This window comes from Nuphar pumila, chromosome 2 (genome assembly GCF_984573655.1).
Source record: "Nuphar pumila chromosome 2, dmNupPumi1.hap1.1, whole genome shotgun sequence".
Lineage (NCBI taxonomy): Eukaryota > Viridiplantae > Streptophyta > Magnoliopsida > Nymphaeales > Nymphaeaceae > Nuphar > Nuphar pumila.
The window spans coordinates 2,051,326-2,068,682 of record NC_143250.1 but is presented as its reverse complement, the minus strand read 5'-3'; positions in this window follow the sequence as shown (position 1 = coordinate 2,068,682).

The window sequence follows — 17,357 nt, the reverse complement described above, 5'->3', positions numbered from 1 at the left end:
TGATCATCCATTCTCTCCACTTTCATCATTATCAAAGACAATGCCTTGACATAGTCATGCACTGACGCTGTCTGTTTCAATGCCAACAACCTTTTGCGGGCTATCTTCTTTTGATTTTTGGGTAGAAAGTAGTCTCACATTTCCTTCTAGAGGTCCTCCCATGAGACTATAACAACTAATCCCCACTGAATATCCACTATAAGAAAAATGTTAATTAGCGACGGAAATTTGCGACAGATTTTTTCCGTCGCAAATTAGCGACGGATTAGCTAGAGAAAACTTTCTTCATGAATCCGTCGCTAAGTAGCGACAGATTAGCGATGAAAGTTTTCTCTAGCTAATCCGTCGCTAATTAGCGACAGATTAACGACAACAATTATTTCGTCGCTAATTCTCAATACCAGAAAAACATTTTAGCGAGGGATTTAGCGACGGATTAGCGACGGAAAAATTTCGTCGCTAAATCCCTCGCTAATTTTCGATTTAAACCGAGCGCGAAATTTTCCCTCTCTCCCTTTCGAAATTTAAATCGATCGCACTCGATTTAAACCGACTTCTTCGGAGGACGTTGACGTCGGAGAGTGCGTTGGAGAGCATGTACATGAGAGTGGAGGACGGCGATGCCAGAGGACGGTCGGCGATAGCTGGAGGACGTCGGCGTCGGTTCACGGAGGACGAAGACGTCGGTTCACGGAGGACGGCGACGCTGGTTAATCACGGAGGATGACGGCAACGCCGGTTCACGGAAGATGACGGCGCCGATTCATGGAGGACGGCGACGCCGGAGAGCACCGATTCACGGAGGACGGTTCACGGAGGACGGCGATCGCTGGATGATGTCGGCACCGGTTCACGGAGGACGACAACGCCGGTTCACGGAGGGCGGCGACGCTGGTTCACGGAGGATGACGGCGACGCCGGTTCACAGAAGATGATGGCGCCGGTTCATGGAGGACGGCGACGCCGGAGAGCATCGGCTCACAGAGGAAGACGGTGACGCCGGTTCACGGAGGACGACGACGCCGATTCACGAAGGACGACGATGCCTGTCGGGTGCGGTATAAGTCCGGCTTATTGCTGCCGGAATACCGCCCGACAGGGATCATTTTTTTTTATTTTTTTTTTAAATTTAGCGACGGATTAGCGACGGATAATGTCCGTCGCTAATCTGTCGCAAATTAGCGACGGAATTAACGACAAATAAGTTTTTTCGCTAATTAGCGAGCAAAAATTCGCGATGGCCTCTATCCATCGCTAATCCGTCGCCAATCCGTCGCTAAACAGTTTAGCGACGGATTAACGATGGATATAAGCCGTCGCTAATCCATGATTTTCTTGTAGTGATCACCCAAGCGACATCTCCACCAGAGGGTCGCTTCATCTGCAAAGTATATTATTGCGGTCCGCAACCTATCGATGTCCTCATCTATCCTCGAAGCTTCTAAAAACTGGGCCATATCGTAGATAAAATTTTTGAGATCCTTTGAGTCCCGCGTGCCTTTATACTTTGCGGGGTCAGGTAGCCTGTAACGTGGTCTATCCACGTATGTCGCAACACCGCCAGCCGAGACAGTTCTCAACTGCCGCTCCAACTATTTATTCTTTCGTCAAACAACATCCAATTCAGCAGCCATGATGTTAAACCGACCCAACAAATCATCAAATCTGGTAGAAAAGTCCTCCACCGAGTAGTTAAGTTTAGTGACAAGACTTTCCATCGAGTCTTTCACTTACTCTACTGCTGTCTTGATCTCTGCATTGAGATCATTAAAAGCGACACAAGTTTCATTAACCAACTTCCCAATGTTGGTCACTGACCTAGTCAGCTCTGCAACATCGCACGAGATGGCTGACACCCGATCATCAACCATGAAGTTCTCTTCAGCAGGAACCATACTACCTGAAGGGGTCATGACAATCTTCTTTGGTACCATTGTCACTTCCAATGTCGACAAGGCTCTGATACCAACTTGTCACATGCTTAGAAGCGAAGCCCCCCGTGACGTAGCTTCGAGTAATCACAAAAACCAAAGGCAAGTCTTTTGAGCGCACATGCAATGCACAACACACGCGCACGAGAGGAAGCAAGAGTACACGTATAGACAAACACAAAGAGAGCAAAGAGACAAGGATGCAAAAAGCTTCTTTATAGATATTTGAAATCAAAGTACATCAAGAGGGGAAGATAGAGTCCGAATACACGAAGTTCTTAGGCCTTGTGGGGCACTCTAGAGTGCCAAAAAGGTATATACATTAGAGCAAAAAGGTGAAAAACATGGCGGTCCGAAACATCAAGATACCCTCATAATGAACGGCTCCAACAAGGCAACAAACCCCATGATACAAAATGCTCGAAGGCATCCATTCTGCAAGCGCCTGATGCCGTTCATCCTGAGCATGGATTGAGTTGACAAAGCCATATGGGTGAGATGGACACCGCTCTGTCATTGACACTGCTCGCTGCAAGTATGAATGACATCCAATGCACCTCGAACCCGAATCAAACCCAAGACCTATAGACCAGGACTGGTTCGCTGTAGACTTAGTCAAGCTTACCCAAGTTGCTGGGTTGGCCTCCATTGCAGATGTTAGAGATGACCACCTCCTCGGTGCACATATTCTTACATTCTTTATTTTGATATTTAACAAATGGCAACATTTCCTCGGTTGATGGAGTCAGGGGCGGCTCGAGAGAAGTTGAGGCCTTAGTCATATTTAGTTGAAGGCCCTCCTTCTCCATATATTTTTTTTCATTGGAAGCCCTCAGCATGAGGAACATGCATGTGCCATTTTTTATTGGAGGCCCTCAGCATGTGAAATATAAGCGTTATATATATTTCAATTAAAGCCCTAGGCCGTGACCTCAAATATCAAAGAGGTTGGCCTACCCTGGACTAGGGATGGCAGTGGATCGGGCGGGGATGGGGATAAAGTCTCCATGCCCGCTCCATCTCAAAATCTGAACCTCCATTCCCGCCTCCATCCCCGCATGGGGATGGATTTTAACCTCCACCCCCACCTCCATCCCCATTTCAAGTCCTCCATCCCCGGTCCAAATGGGGGCAAGGTGAGGCCCATTTCCCCTCGTTCTATAGTCATCCTTTGAAGGATTGGGGACGAGGCGAAACGGGGCAAGGCGGGGATTGTAATGGGGATGGGGCGGGGTGGGGGAAACCGTAAGTCCATCCCCGCACTGGGATAGATTTTAACCTTCATCCCCACCTCCATTCCCGTTTCATGCCCTTCTTCCCCAGTCCAAACGGGCGAGGCGGGGCAGAGCCCCATTGTCCTCTGGTCCACTGCCATCCCTACCCTGGACAGAGATTGCGACAGATTGACACTTTGCGTGTCACTTATGCCCCTTTTGTGGCCCAAAGAGTCAGTTACTTTGGGTTTAAGACAAAGAATGCACACCTCGAGTATCGAACTCTCGTCTGCTTAAACGCCTTAAACAGAGCAACCTAGCCAGGTGTGCAGAGCCCCGGTAAAGGCACCAAGTGTTCACATTATATGCAGCACCAGTGCATGGTGGGCATGCAGCAATATGCCTGACAGCCATCCATCTCGTCATTTCTCGACATTGGAGTGGTTTTTATTTTGAAAAAAATGTTGAGATGGATGGTTAGCAGTAGCTGCCGCTGCATAAAAATGATCTGATATCCCATATGTGGGCTAGGTACTCACAGGGAATTTGTTCTCTTCGTTTTTGCGGGTAAACGAACGGACACAAGCTCGTATTTTTAGTCCCATATCGATCGTCTCCTGCTGAGAGGGATATGATAGCTTCCTATAAATGGTCGCCTACGGTGCCCATGTTTCGTTAACCCGTCCCTGCAGGGGTTGAGGCGACACGCCAATGATCGAATAGTGACGACGTGTCGTGCCAGCACCTGTACTGACGAACACAACTTTATTAAAGGCGAGTGGGTGAAATCCTACTTTGGTTTCCCTGCCCGTCAATTTTTGGAGCCCACTCTCTTCATTGGAGGGGGCCTAACAACCCCACTAAATTCTATTTTATAAAATGTTATTTTTTAGGTGGCGGTGTCAATCGTTCTGGGTTGATTCAGATCCGATTCGTATCAAACCCTATGGGGTCAGGATTTGGTGATAAATAAGAAGGTTAGATTAGGATCTGACTCCATTAATATATGGAGCCAGGTACGAATTAGAAATTAAAATCCTTCTGATTAACATATGGAGCCGGTCATAGTTCGTGAAATCTTATACCAGATTTACACACGACCAGAGTTTCAACTAAAATCCACAATTTTCAATCCCAAAAAGAAAAATATTATTTTACCAAGTATGAGCTGGGTCTGGTTCATGTAATCGTTATATGATCCACAAATGTCAATACAAAAAAATAAAAAATATTATTTTACCAAGTATGGGCTGGGTCTGGTTCATGTAATCCTTATAGGATTAGGGTATGGTTTTTCATATGATGGGCCTGATTGAACCTGAGTACAGACCTGATACAATAATCTCAAATCAGGTCTGGGTCTAGTTCTACCTGGGTCGGAACCAAATCCGACTCGTTGACACCTTTATTTTTTGGGACAAAAAATGACTTTGAACAGTTTTTTTTTTTTTTTTGTTTCTGAAAAATTACAGGTGCTTCTACCATTGCGCTTCTGTGGCCAGTTGGGGGGGGGGGGGGGGGGGAGGGGTGCTGAGATGAAGTCACTGGATCAAATCCCTCTGGTGCATGGATGTGTCTAGCTTTCAGAGGTGGTCCATGTAAGGCAGGGTGGTCATGTTGCTTCAGCGAGGGTTCTTCATCATAAAAAAATAAAAAACTTGATATGTGATTCTTAATTTTGGATTATTATGTCATTTGAAGTTTTCATTTGCTTTGAGGTTCTCAGTTTAGGAATTTGTTTTGTAGTTTGGATTTAGGGATCTGATTTGGGGTTCTCACATTAGGGTTTTTATTTTGATTTCGGGTTTTGATTCAAAGTTAAGAAAAGCAGTATATTTTACTCAAAAAACAATCAAAATTTATAGAAACCAATTGATTTTAAGATACTATAGCGTGATCTTATCAAGTTTGCATTTTCTTAAACTTAAAAATATTACGAAAGTTGGAGATTGATATTTTTAGTAGCCTGATCTTGTAAACAGCCCTCACCCATAAAGCTTGATGAATCAGGATATGAACTTTACATTAAATTATTTGATCGCATCAGAACATGATTTTGCCCAACGAGTCTGAATTCATATCCAACCTGCATAAAGAATTTTTACATGTACATATTTGATAAATTCAGATTTGGTTCGGACTTGGATTTGGATGTCGAATCAACCAAATCTGGATCCATTATTAATCGAACATTTATTTCTCTACTGAAACCAACCAAACCGTTTTAGATTTGGTTGGAAACAAACTCTCAATCGTGCTCAACTTATTAAAGATGCAAATGATAGCAGTAAACATCATAAAGGTAATAACGAGTTCATATCCGAAGTGGATTAATAGGAAACAAATTGGTCATTTTGGGTGGGTTTTTTCAAATTCATCCTTACCTTATTAGCTTTCTCCTAAAAGGCCCATCTGAGTAAGCCTAAAACTGAGTGGATGGGGTTTTCCAAAGTTTAATTACTTGAATACCCTTGATCTAAATCTTTTTTAACATTTATCTTTTTACAAAAATCTAACCAAATTGAGCAGACCCCTACTTGCTGTTTTCTCCCTCTCTCTCTTTCTCATTATATGCAAATCAAAGAAAATAAACCACAAACTCAAATGATATAAATTAGATATATATAAATTAGTAGAAAAACAACCCTCACCATTGATTGTATAACAAATCAAAACATGAGCAAAACAAACCACAAAATAAAGATGAGGGGTAGCCATCCTATTGAGAGATAGCATACGCAGCCATGCATGAGACAATGCCCTGGCTGTCACTCCGGCAACTGAAGTTGTGGCTGTGCACTAGCCACCGGCGGCCCGCAAGAAAGGAAGAGTCTTCAATGGTGAGTTGGGGTTTCCTAAAAGAGGTAAATGTTAAAAACAGATAAAAGGGTATTAAGGTAATTTCGACATACCTAACCATGGTAAACCCTTCCCAGTTAAGGGTGGCAGGTGTTTGAAAATTATTTTATTAACTAAGGATGTATTTGTAAATTCTCAAAGATTAAATCTGTTTTTGTAATTATGCTAAAACTTAGGTCTGTTTTTGTAATTTTTTTATTGTCTTTGTGTAAATAAATACACAATAAATGTTGACCAAAATGGTCATAAAATTTGATAAATTCTGAAATTTGTAAATAAAATGATATTGATTATTTTTTTTTGGTAATCAGAAAAAACCATCTTAATCACTCGTGTGTTCTCATTAATGTAAAAACCCCTGCTCCCCTTTGCCCACAAAGGAATGCACTCAACTTTCGGCCTGGTGGCCAGAGACGCACGCTCATGGATTTTGAACTGGCCACCAATTGGTAAAACCCTACCCACTAGGGAGTACACCTAACTTTGTCCTTGTTGCAAGGAATGCCACTAGTAGATTTTTGAACTTGTGACGTTTCGATCAACTTGGTGACATTCACAAGTCACCCCTACCAGATCACCAGAGCTTGTAGGGGCCAAAATGATACTCTTGCATCTAGGGAATGGTAAAAACACATGCTACTATATTATATAATAAACAGCAATAAAAATACAGACCGATTAGTGGTAAGCGCATAATCAGTTTTAGGATACAAATATAAACTGACCAACATGCCCTAAAATTAATACCATCAACAAATATTTAGGGTACGTTCTGCAGCTTTCAAAAACATGATCCAGAATCACTTTCTAATTTCCCTGCCCGTCTCATGTGATTTTGAATCTCAAGCAAATTAGAAAGTGACTCATTTGCAAAGGCAAATGAGATTCACTTTCTCACCGCCTAACTTTTTATGTTCCGCTGCTTATACAAATCAGACTCACTTTCTCATTCAAATGAGAAAGTAAATCATAATGATTCAAGCCAACGTGCCCTAATTCACGGTTACCTATACCAAGCTGAAAGTCCTGGTTCAAATCCCTCTGCCACATGGAGCTTAAGAGATATCTGGTAGGGGTCTGCCTAACCCCAGCTTGCCTATAAAAAAAAAATCATTAGATTAAGTAAAAAAACTATGGTAGCAGCACAAATGACATTAGATTAAGTATCCATCTTAACGCATTAATGAGAAACTAATCAATTATTGGGAGGTGCAGAATCACCATGCTAACAAATAAATATTTATTAACTAAAATGCCCCCAAATCATACTCTTAACAAATATTTATTGACCAAACCCCTTTGTCACACATTGAAACAATGTACAAATGTCACAAAATAGACCATGATAATAACACAAAATATCACTGCACCAAGAACTCATCTTGATAACCACTGATCACAAACTAAGCCAATAATGCTAGGAGAAGAATTGCTGCAGCACAGCTAAGATGAGTGGTGACTTTGTGAGGTGAGTTAGAAGAGGCTGGTGTTGGAGGAGCTAGTGAGGAGCCCATAGTGCCTGTGGCTACTGAGGGGTTCCCAACTTGGTTGGTGGCAGAAACTGGTGTGTCTGGCGGTGGCAATTCCGGCATGGTGGCCGGCGGCAACGAGAACGGGTGCATCCGGGTGCCCGGCGCCACGGTTTCGATCTCAATCTTCATGCCGAGATCGCAGTGGCTCGGTACTCCGCAGATGAAGTACCTCTTGCCGAGGGTGTTGACAGGGATGGCAGTGTATCCATCGTTGAATGAGCTTATGGGTTTGGTCACTTGGCAGGAGTCGTAGTCTGCCTTTGTTACCTCCACCACGTCGTGGACTATAGCCACGTACTTGAATACTGCATCAACATTTTCAAAGAGTTTTAGAAATGTAGTAATCTGTTGGTCCTTGTCATATTTTTTTAACAAGGAATCCTTGCCGAGAACTAGGTCACTTAATGGGCTCGCCCTTCCTTGATAAACCCAGATGACCCCAAGCCCTTATGGAGCTCACAAGTTAAAGGCACCTTCGACTTGTTGAAACAGTTACTTTTCTTTTCTATAAAATTTAAACAAAAATTATTTACACTAAAACTGATGGTCTAATACAAATGCCACAAATCTCAGTCTCAGCAAACTCTTTTTTCTTTATTGAGGCGAAACCGCAGTTCAGGTGGTGGTGCCCAGGAAAGATTGGTGCCCTCTCGGCACTCTTGGGAAGGGAAAATCTCGCGAAAATATATATTGTAAAAAATGATTTTTTTGAGGAAAATCGGAGATCATATGAGAGTATCAGTATATATGAACTATATAAAAATGATTTTATTTTATTTAATATCACGATAAAATTGCGATATTTTCAAAAGAGATGATATTTTGAAAATATTGTATCGAAATAAAATCGTGAGTTTCAAAATATCAGAGATATTTGTGACATTGACTGACACCAAATTAAATTTTTCTGCTGAGAAAGTGTCTGCAGGAGATTTAATATAAAGCATAAGCAATGCCATCAATTTGAACAGATATTAGCTTTTCTAAAGCTAATTATTAATTAACCCCAAAGAGTTTTCTTGCAGTAAAGTAAAGAGGGAAAAATGTTATAAAGTAACAAGATGGCATTTGACTATTGAATGACACCACAACACATTCAAATGTGAGCCATAAAACTGCCAACATTTGGACTGATGGATGGTGCTCAAATAAAATCTCATATCAACGTGCCAGGAAAGATGTGTGTCTGTCACTATTTTTTGTTTTTGTTTTTGATGATAAGAAACCCTAGCCAAGAACTGGGTCACTTAATGGGCTCACTCACTCCGCTGCAAGATAAAACTTAGGTGGGGTCACCGACACCCAAACCCTTGCGGAGGGCACCAGTTAAAGGCGCCCGCACATGCAGTGGGAGTCGAACCTAGGACGAAGGGATCAGCACCTTCTTCCCTGCCCTGCTGCCACTCAGGCGACCCTGGTGGTTGTTTGTGGCTGTAACTATAAGAAGGCGGTAGCTGAAAAAACTTACTTAAAATGTCTCCTGGGTTAAAGCTTTGGAATGAAGCCCAAGCCTGCAAGCTCGTGGACATATCCCAACTACCGGTGGGGGCTCCCACTGTGTAATTGGTACACACTGCCATGTTAACAAGCATTGCCATGGTGGTGATGGCCACAGTGATCTTCAGAGCTGCCATTCCTTTGCTTTAGTTCAAGATCTGGAAGGAGAGGAGTGAAGCATAGAGACAGAGTGGTCAACTATATATAAGTTTGACATGCAAGGATGTTAGGTTCAAAAATATATAATGAAAGAAGGAATAAACCTTTTCACATAAGGAATTGGAGTAGTTTAGCATGGTTTATGGCTTTAGTTAGTTGGTGGAGCTTCTTAGATGGGTTCGTTAGCAGGGTGCTTTAACCATGGAAAAGTGTGTGAGTGGTTAGTAAAATAATGCTGCTCGGTTTTAAGGTTGTTTTTTTTTTCTTTGCTTTGCTATTGTTTGCGAATAATTAAACATCTGTTTGCTGAAATGTCGCACTGGAGGTGTGGTTCGATTGGAAGCTTCCGAGGGCCTTAACCAAATCACTTGGAGATGAGCAGTTAGTAGGTATATCAAAAAGTGGAGAATGTTGGGTGGTTTTAGTTTTCCTGGAGAATGTTTAAGCTGGCAAATTTTTTATGAATATTTCTCTAGCTAGGAAGCATTTTTCCCATGTCTTCGAGTAGAGATGCAAATGGGTCGGATTTCGGATCCAATTCTGATTCAAATCCTCTTGTATTTAGCTGTTCCTGATCATAACCGTTTACATCCTTACTTCCCAGAGCAGATTTACAGGTGTTCAGTGGCTTCAGCCCTAACCACATAGAGCCACGCTGAACTAGGGGAGCCTCTTTTATAAACCTATCTCAAACAATTAAGTAACTCATTCCAAATTCTAATATATCCGTTTATGTGGACAAAGTGTGATTAGCTAGAAAAATGGTTGCCTTATCATAAAGTCAGATTGAAGAAAAGTTGCAGCCATCTTTTGCTTGACACCAGTAAATTTGTATGGTGCTTCTTTCTAAAATTTTCAGTCTTTTTACCAACGTGGGCTCCACTTGTTTGGTAGGAGCAGTTAGTGCACGTCACCTTGTGTTGGGACGTTGCAAGTTCAAATCCCAATGGTATGGTTGTATAACTGGTGGGGTTTACTTAACCCCATCTTGCCTATAAAAAACAATCGGTCTTTTCTCACGAGTTCCTTGCATGGATAGGGGTAGGAGTCGTTGGTCACCTGACATAGGATGACAACTGTTCAAAACCCTCTAAAGGCCTCCCTTGCCACTCCATGGAAACTGGGTGTACACGTTGATGAGCAGAAGGAGCCAAGAATGGTTTTGCTCACTAGAAGCCTGACTATGTATTGTTGGTCATGAGGGGTTTTCTCTCGGCCTGACTTTTTTTTTAATTCAATCTTTTTGTTAATCACTTGACTGCCCCAGACATTAAAACCATGGCAAAATGTCAATGTCTGATTTCTCTCTTATGTTTAGGGTCACTACATCACCATCCTCCTCGCCATACTACTTTAGAACATGGTCACAAATATCAATGAAACTTTGTAAACATTGTAAGATATTCAAACACGGATATTATACCAAAAAATGTGATGTTCTTGAAATATCATTTATTTTAAAAGTTGTTCATTACTCATTTTTATCTGTATGTTTCTATATCTTAATATTTTTTTGATTTTCTTTTCCAAAAAAGCAGTTCAAAAAGTCATGGGATTTTCCTCGCTATCAAGGAGACTTTTGACTATGTTTTAAACCATGCGGTGGCTTGATCGATATTAGAGTTTTAACAGGAAGCAAATATAGCTTTTTTTTTTTTTCTTTTGAAAGACAAGCTGGGGTTAGGCATACACCCGTTATTATTAAACATACCACTGGGGTTTGAACCTGCAACGTCTCACCACAACCACAAGGAGACGTGCACTGACAGCTCCTACCCACCATGCAGAGCCCCCGTTGGTAAGCAAATATAGCTTTGATATTATAGTTTCATGAGGAATAGAGAAACCATTCCCAGAGTAAGATCAATGGCTGCCAATTTCCAGCCGCTTCTCCGACAGCGTAAAATTCTGGCACAACCCTTGACCCAAGGAAGTCACCTTGCTTCGATTATAATGCAAGGGGATGGCACTTGCAGGACTGAAACTTCGACCACCCTTCTAGCGGTCTAGACCCCCATTCCACTGCACCCTTCGGGACCTTTTTTTTTTTTGAGGGAATGACGCTGGGTGTTTTACTGAATTTCTATTGATAAAATGAACAAATTACATACGATCACCCATCATGGGTAGCCAATCCGGCGGCTTATCCTTCCAAGACAAATAGTTGCAAGAAAGTAACATAAGAAGGATGCGACCCATAACCAACAAAGGTCCTTTGTAAAGAACATGATCAAACTGGAATTCACGAACCAGTTTAACTGCAGCATCATTAGAATGCCGACCTTCTCTATCCGCAGACACTACCCGGCACCATCTCAACGAATTAGACACAAGGTCCATCTTTTGATCTCTCTGAATATCTGAAAAAAGGTGGCAGCATTAGACTTCAATTGGATCACGATTTTTATCTCTCTTGAATCCCCCAATAAGGATGAACTGGCTCCTATTATAAACAGCATAAGCAACCATTTCAACGTTGCGGAAAGAGGCTGAAGCAAACCGGATGGTGATGTGAACCTGATCACTCAATCAATGCTGACCAGTGATAAAACCACCTGTAGCAAACATCTTCACATGCTGATCAGTGATAAAAACCAACGAGGTCAGCGCAAGATTTCCAAACAAAATCCCCAATGACATCATGTCCTGCAAGCACGCCTTCATGGTAGGAGCTATTCCTAAATTTCCATGATTGGCAACACACCATGTGAAATAAAACCTTCCAGCACCTTCCCAGCCAAAGGACATCAAATTTGGATTCCATCCTTGATATTATAGTTTTAACAATGTCATTCCTAATGATGGATTCTGCCAAGCCAATCTTTTTTGATATGTTGTCGAGGGTTAACCCGTGCATGTCCTTTTCACTTTATTTTAGCTAAATTATGGCTGAAAATATTAGCACTCCATCATATTTACATTCTAAAACTATATATACAACTACACTAGAGCTCTGCATCCCTAGATAGTGGGTTGGCTTCAGATGTTCAAGTTGGAAGACGACACAAGTTCGATACCTAGAGTGTGTATCCCTTGCCGCAATGCCAAAATAGCAGGTTCACTGGGGGTCAAGGGGGCAGTGACACCATTGGAAATGATGACTATAGCTAGGTAGGGCTTTCCAGTATGGTAGGTTTCCTGACTCCATGCTGGTTTCCTCATGTAATAAACCCAAAAAGAAAAACCTTTATACGTTACTCTTAATAGGATCCAGGCAGCATTGCCAAGAATATTAGAGAATAAAACTGACCCTATTAGTGAAGCACCTCCATCAGATCCAGATCGTGACCCAGATCAAGTCCAAGATTATGGAAGCTTAATTAAAGCAGATAAACATAATATTGATCAAGAGAAGGAAATCAAGAATGACTCTAGTCATAGGGGTCGACCATTTCAAAAGAGTCCTAATCCAAATCAAATGGACTCTAATAAAGAAGCCTTAATTAATCAAGGAGTTAACTTAGGTTGAAATTCTTCATAAAATCATGTTTCATATAGAACTCTCCCTGGCCGTCCATCTGATGTAGATAAAAAAGTTGTTCAAGTTGAAACTCTACAAGATCAAGATAATGTAGAGTCCCGCACATGTATGAACTGCATTTTGAATAATCCAAAAGGGAGAAACCCTTCTAGGAAAATCATGTAACGCCATTATATAAAGGGAACCTCTCTCTGAAAAGTGTGTTGAGATAGAGAGAGAATTATTTCGTAGACGTAAGGTCAAACCACGTTAAATCTGGTGTCTTTGTGCTTATGTGGATTGTTTATTTTACTTTAGCATGGTATCTGATCTAACGATTTCCTAGAGCTCCTCATATCCACTAGTTCGTGTGCTGAAGAGGACTCCAGCCCTTGATGTCAGACTCTTCATTCTTCTTGTTGGAGTTGAGATGGAAGCCAAACCGAGCTATAACCTTATAAGTTATCAACAAACAATTTTCTGTTATGAAAATCACAATTTATTCTCTTGCTAAAAAGCTATAACCTTATAAGTTATGTGGATGGAACAAAACCAAGGCCAAATATGTTTCAAAGTGAACCCGAAAAAAAAATACAGAAAAATCCCAAGTATATGCAATGAGAGGATAAACCCACTTCTGTTAATCTGGATTCTTTCCTCTGTGACAAACAATGTCTATTGTCAACTCTTTGACAGATGCAAAAATGAGACTATAAAAGAGGTAGTTGCTGATACTATCTGCCAAGATAAACAAAGGTCATACATCGATACTCTTTAAGGCAATGTAAAAGTTAAAGACATGCATAGCAGAAAAATTACCTTTGATACTTCTCAAAATAATGGGGTGAACTTCAAGGGAGGTAGAGAAAACAAGGGTTGGGAAATTACCTTTTCTATGGTATTTGAAGGCACCGACTATATGTAATAGAAATTATCCTACTTGCCATGATTTCCTCACCCTCATTTATCACTAAACGAGCTTTAACTAATAAATAACGTATAACATGTGGGAATATGTGTGCATCCCCAAAGGTGTGATATCTCAATCTTGGATAGTAGTTATTTGGCACCCGAGACATTTGCAATCAAACAATAGTCCTCCAAATCTAATTTAAGATCACTTCCTGCCCATGACCACAGTTACTTTTCCGCAAACCAAACCGAGCTTGAACAATACAAACCTGCTTGTTTGGCTTGTTTACCATCACTACCTGCTCATATGCATGAGTTCTTCATCGAATGCTGCGAAGGGTAAAGGATTCTGTGAGTGACCCAAATGAGAGTATTTTGGGAAAGTCTGTCACACCAAAGACTGGGAAAGTCTACACAGTCATCCTAAAAAAAAGTAAATACAGGGTTAGATCGGACAAAGGGTTGAAAATTTTTTCTCATGATGTTCAAACTTTCTTGTGTGTGAGATTTTGCATCAGAATAGTTGCGTTTCAACACCCTAACAAAATGTGATTGTTAAATACTAGGCACTTGCTATTTCAAGCCAATTTGCCAATCAAATTGTGGGGTGAATGTATTCCTACCACAACCTTTCTTATTAATATGCCACCTACTTAGGTTTTGGACAAAGATATTAGCAAGACTCCTTATGAATTTCTTTTTGGCTTTAAACCAAAATATAATCATTTACATGTTTTTTTGGATGTCTTTGCTATGTTCGTAACATCCACTACAACGGTAACTTTGATAATCTTTTTTTGAAAGAGTAATATCATTGAGTTAGTAATTGGTAAACCAAATGATGGCCGGTTCAGTACAGAAGATTAGAATTACAAGAAAATTCTGCTGAGAAAAAACAGAACTGCAGAAATAGAAACGCTAAATTACAGAAAAACACCCCTGCAGAAAAATAGAACTACAGAATATAGACAACCCGTCACCACTTGAGACTATCCATTGGCGCATTATTCACAAGTCAGTGAGCCAAAAATTGATGAGCGTCCTTATTCACCGCAATGATGTAGAACAAAATTGTTGTTGTGACGAGAATCACCCCATCCCAGCAGAAGATACAGGAATTAGCAGAACAACATGGTCCCAATCGAAGCAGAGAAAGCAGAACTGAACAGAGCATGGCAGGGAGATAGGGGTGAAGAAGAAAAGCCCTACAAAAATAGGCCAACAAAGGTATGATGAAACCCTTCAAAATTTATAGGATCTCTCTGTTACTCCCAATCCAATCCAATGGACATACAGGACACTTGTGGCTTCCTTTGTCTCTAACTTCCCATCGTAATTGGTCAAAGATGAGAGGATGTTCCGAATGTTCTCCGAAAATATAGTGGTTTCTCTCATTCCATGTAAGCTTCCAAACCATGAGAATCCATACCCTCCAAATAATTTTTTAACGCTCATCTTTCAAGTTTAATTGCGCCACAATGAAGACGTCCTTAGGAAAGACAAAGTTGTCCGAAAGTCAAGCTGAAATCGCTCCATGTAAGATTCAACAGATCACGCATATAAACACACTCTAGAAAAAAATGTAAATTCTATTCTTCCTCCCTTTGACACAATACATCTACTGGCTAGGTGCAGACTCCTCTGCTTTAATCTCATCTCAGTGTTCACCCTGCCTTAGTAGTATTTGCCAACCCATAAGTGATCCTCTTAATGGAAGCCACCCTCCACACAATGCCTTATTGGGAAGCCAATATAAGTTTGATAATCGTATATATAAGTATGTTTTTGTTGGATATCTTTCTGGCCAGAAGGGATAAACTTTTTTATCTTGAGACTTAATAAATATTTGTGAGTTGAGATGTGATATTTCATTAACATATTTTTCCTTTTCAGTCTAATGTTGATCAAAGTATACATGAGTCGGTTATTCCCATTGTCACCAATGAGGATTCTAACTCAAGTTCTGTTGCTAAAAATCCACGTCCATGACTCATTGTTGAAGATCCAAATACCAACCTAAGTCATTGAGCCCAAACAAGAAAATGGTTCATGTGGAAACTATGAGGGGCATCAAGAGCTTCTTGAACCAGATGGACCAAATTAGAATGCCCATATATTGAAGTCTATGCGCACACCTCACCTAACAATTCAAAGGGGACAACTTTTCGTTTATGTTATTATTTATCTTTTTCTAAATTTTAAAAAAATTTTGTCAAGATGAAAAATGGAGGCACATCATGGAAGCTAAAATCAAGGCATTTAGAAGAAAATAACACCTAAACCATTACTAAGTTACCTTTGCAAAAGAAAGTCAAAGGATCAAAATTGGTTTTCAAAATCAGATGAGACTATTGAGCGTTATAAGGGGTACATGCAACATGAAGGCCTAGATTATCATGATATGTTTGTTCCAGTGGCAAAACTCGTGACAATGTGTTGTTTACTTTTCATAGCTGCCATTTTTTCATTGCTATTATATCAATTAGATGTAAATAACACATTCTTGCACGCAGATTTAGATGAAAAGATTCATATGATGTTGCAACCTAGATATTGGCATGAAGGGGCGTCATTGAACAAGTCCATTTATAGATACAAGCATGCATCAAGACAATGATTCAGTCAATTCTCTCACCCCCTTAAAAAAGCTGCATTCAAGCAATATGTTAATGATGTGATCAAGATTGGGAATGATGAGTACGTTGTTTTCAAATTAAAAAAATTTCTTGACCAATGTTTCAGTATCAAAGATTTAAGAAATTTTAAATACTTTCTTGGAATTGAAGTGGCACGAACCAAGAAAGGGATTTTTTTTAATCAAAGAAATATACATTGAAGTTACTGAAGGATACAAGCTATCTTGGTGCAATGTTGAGTGATATGCCCATGGATCAAAGTCTTAAATTAGACCATATGAGAGATCCATTAAATGATCCAACATTATATATAAGACTGGTAAGGAACCTTATTTATCTGACTATTACTCGCCCTAATATCACCTAGTCACTGAGTATCCTAAGCCAGTTTATGCATGAAGCTAGAGAGCCTCATTGGGATGCAGCTACAAAACTTTTACGATATTTAAAATGTACACTATGCCAAGGCATTTTATAATAGTGAACTCCAAATATCTTGTCATGATCTAGATTTTGGATTGGGCTAGTTGCCCATTTATGAAGCCATCTACCACAGTACTTTCCTTGGATCGTCCCATCTCTTAAAAAAAAAAAACAATCCACCGTATCCAGGTCAGCAGAAGTGAAAGTCGATCAATAGTAACTGCTACAAGTGAGATTACGTGGCTAAAATATGTGTTTTATGATCTTGGTATTCAACGCGCTCAACCGGTTATGCCATACAATGATAACCAATCTATCCTGCACATACCTGCCAGCCCAATTTTTCATAAGCTAACCAAGTATATTGAGCTTGACTACTATTTGGTTCAGAAAAATTGCACCAAGGAGTAATCACAAATAGGGATGAAAAACGAGGCAAGTTAGCTCACACTATAAGAAATCTGTGGATTAGCAATGACCTCAATCCGTTGCTAATCCATCGCTAAACAATTTAACGACGAATTAGCATCAGTTTAGGGATGGATAACTTTCATCACAAAATTATACTTACTAATTAGTGACAAAAACTATCTGTCACAGTTTTGTCATTAGTTTGCGACAAATTAGCAAATGCCACGATTCGTCGCAAAGCCGTCGTTAATATATAGAGATTTTGGTTTGGCGACAGATTAAAATCCGTCGCTATTATAGCGACGGACTTAGCGATGAATTAA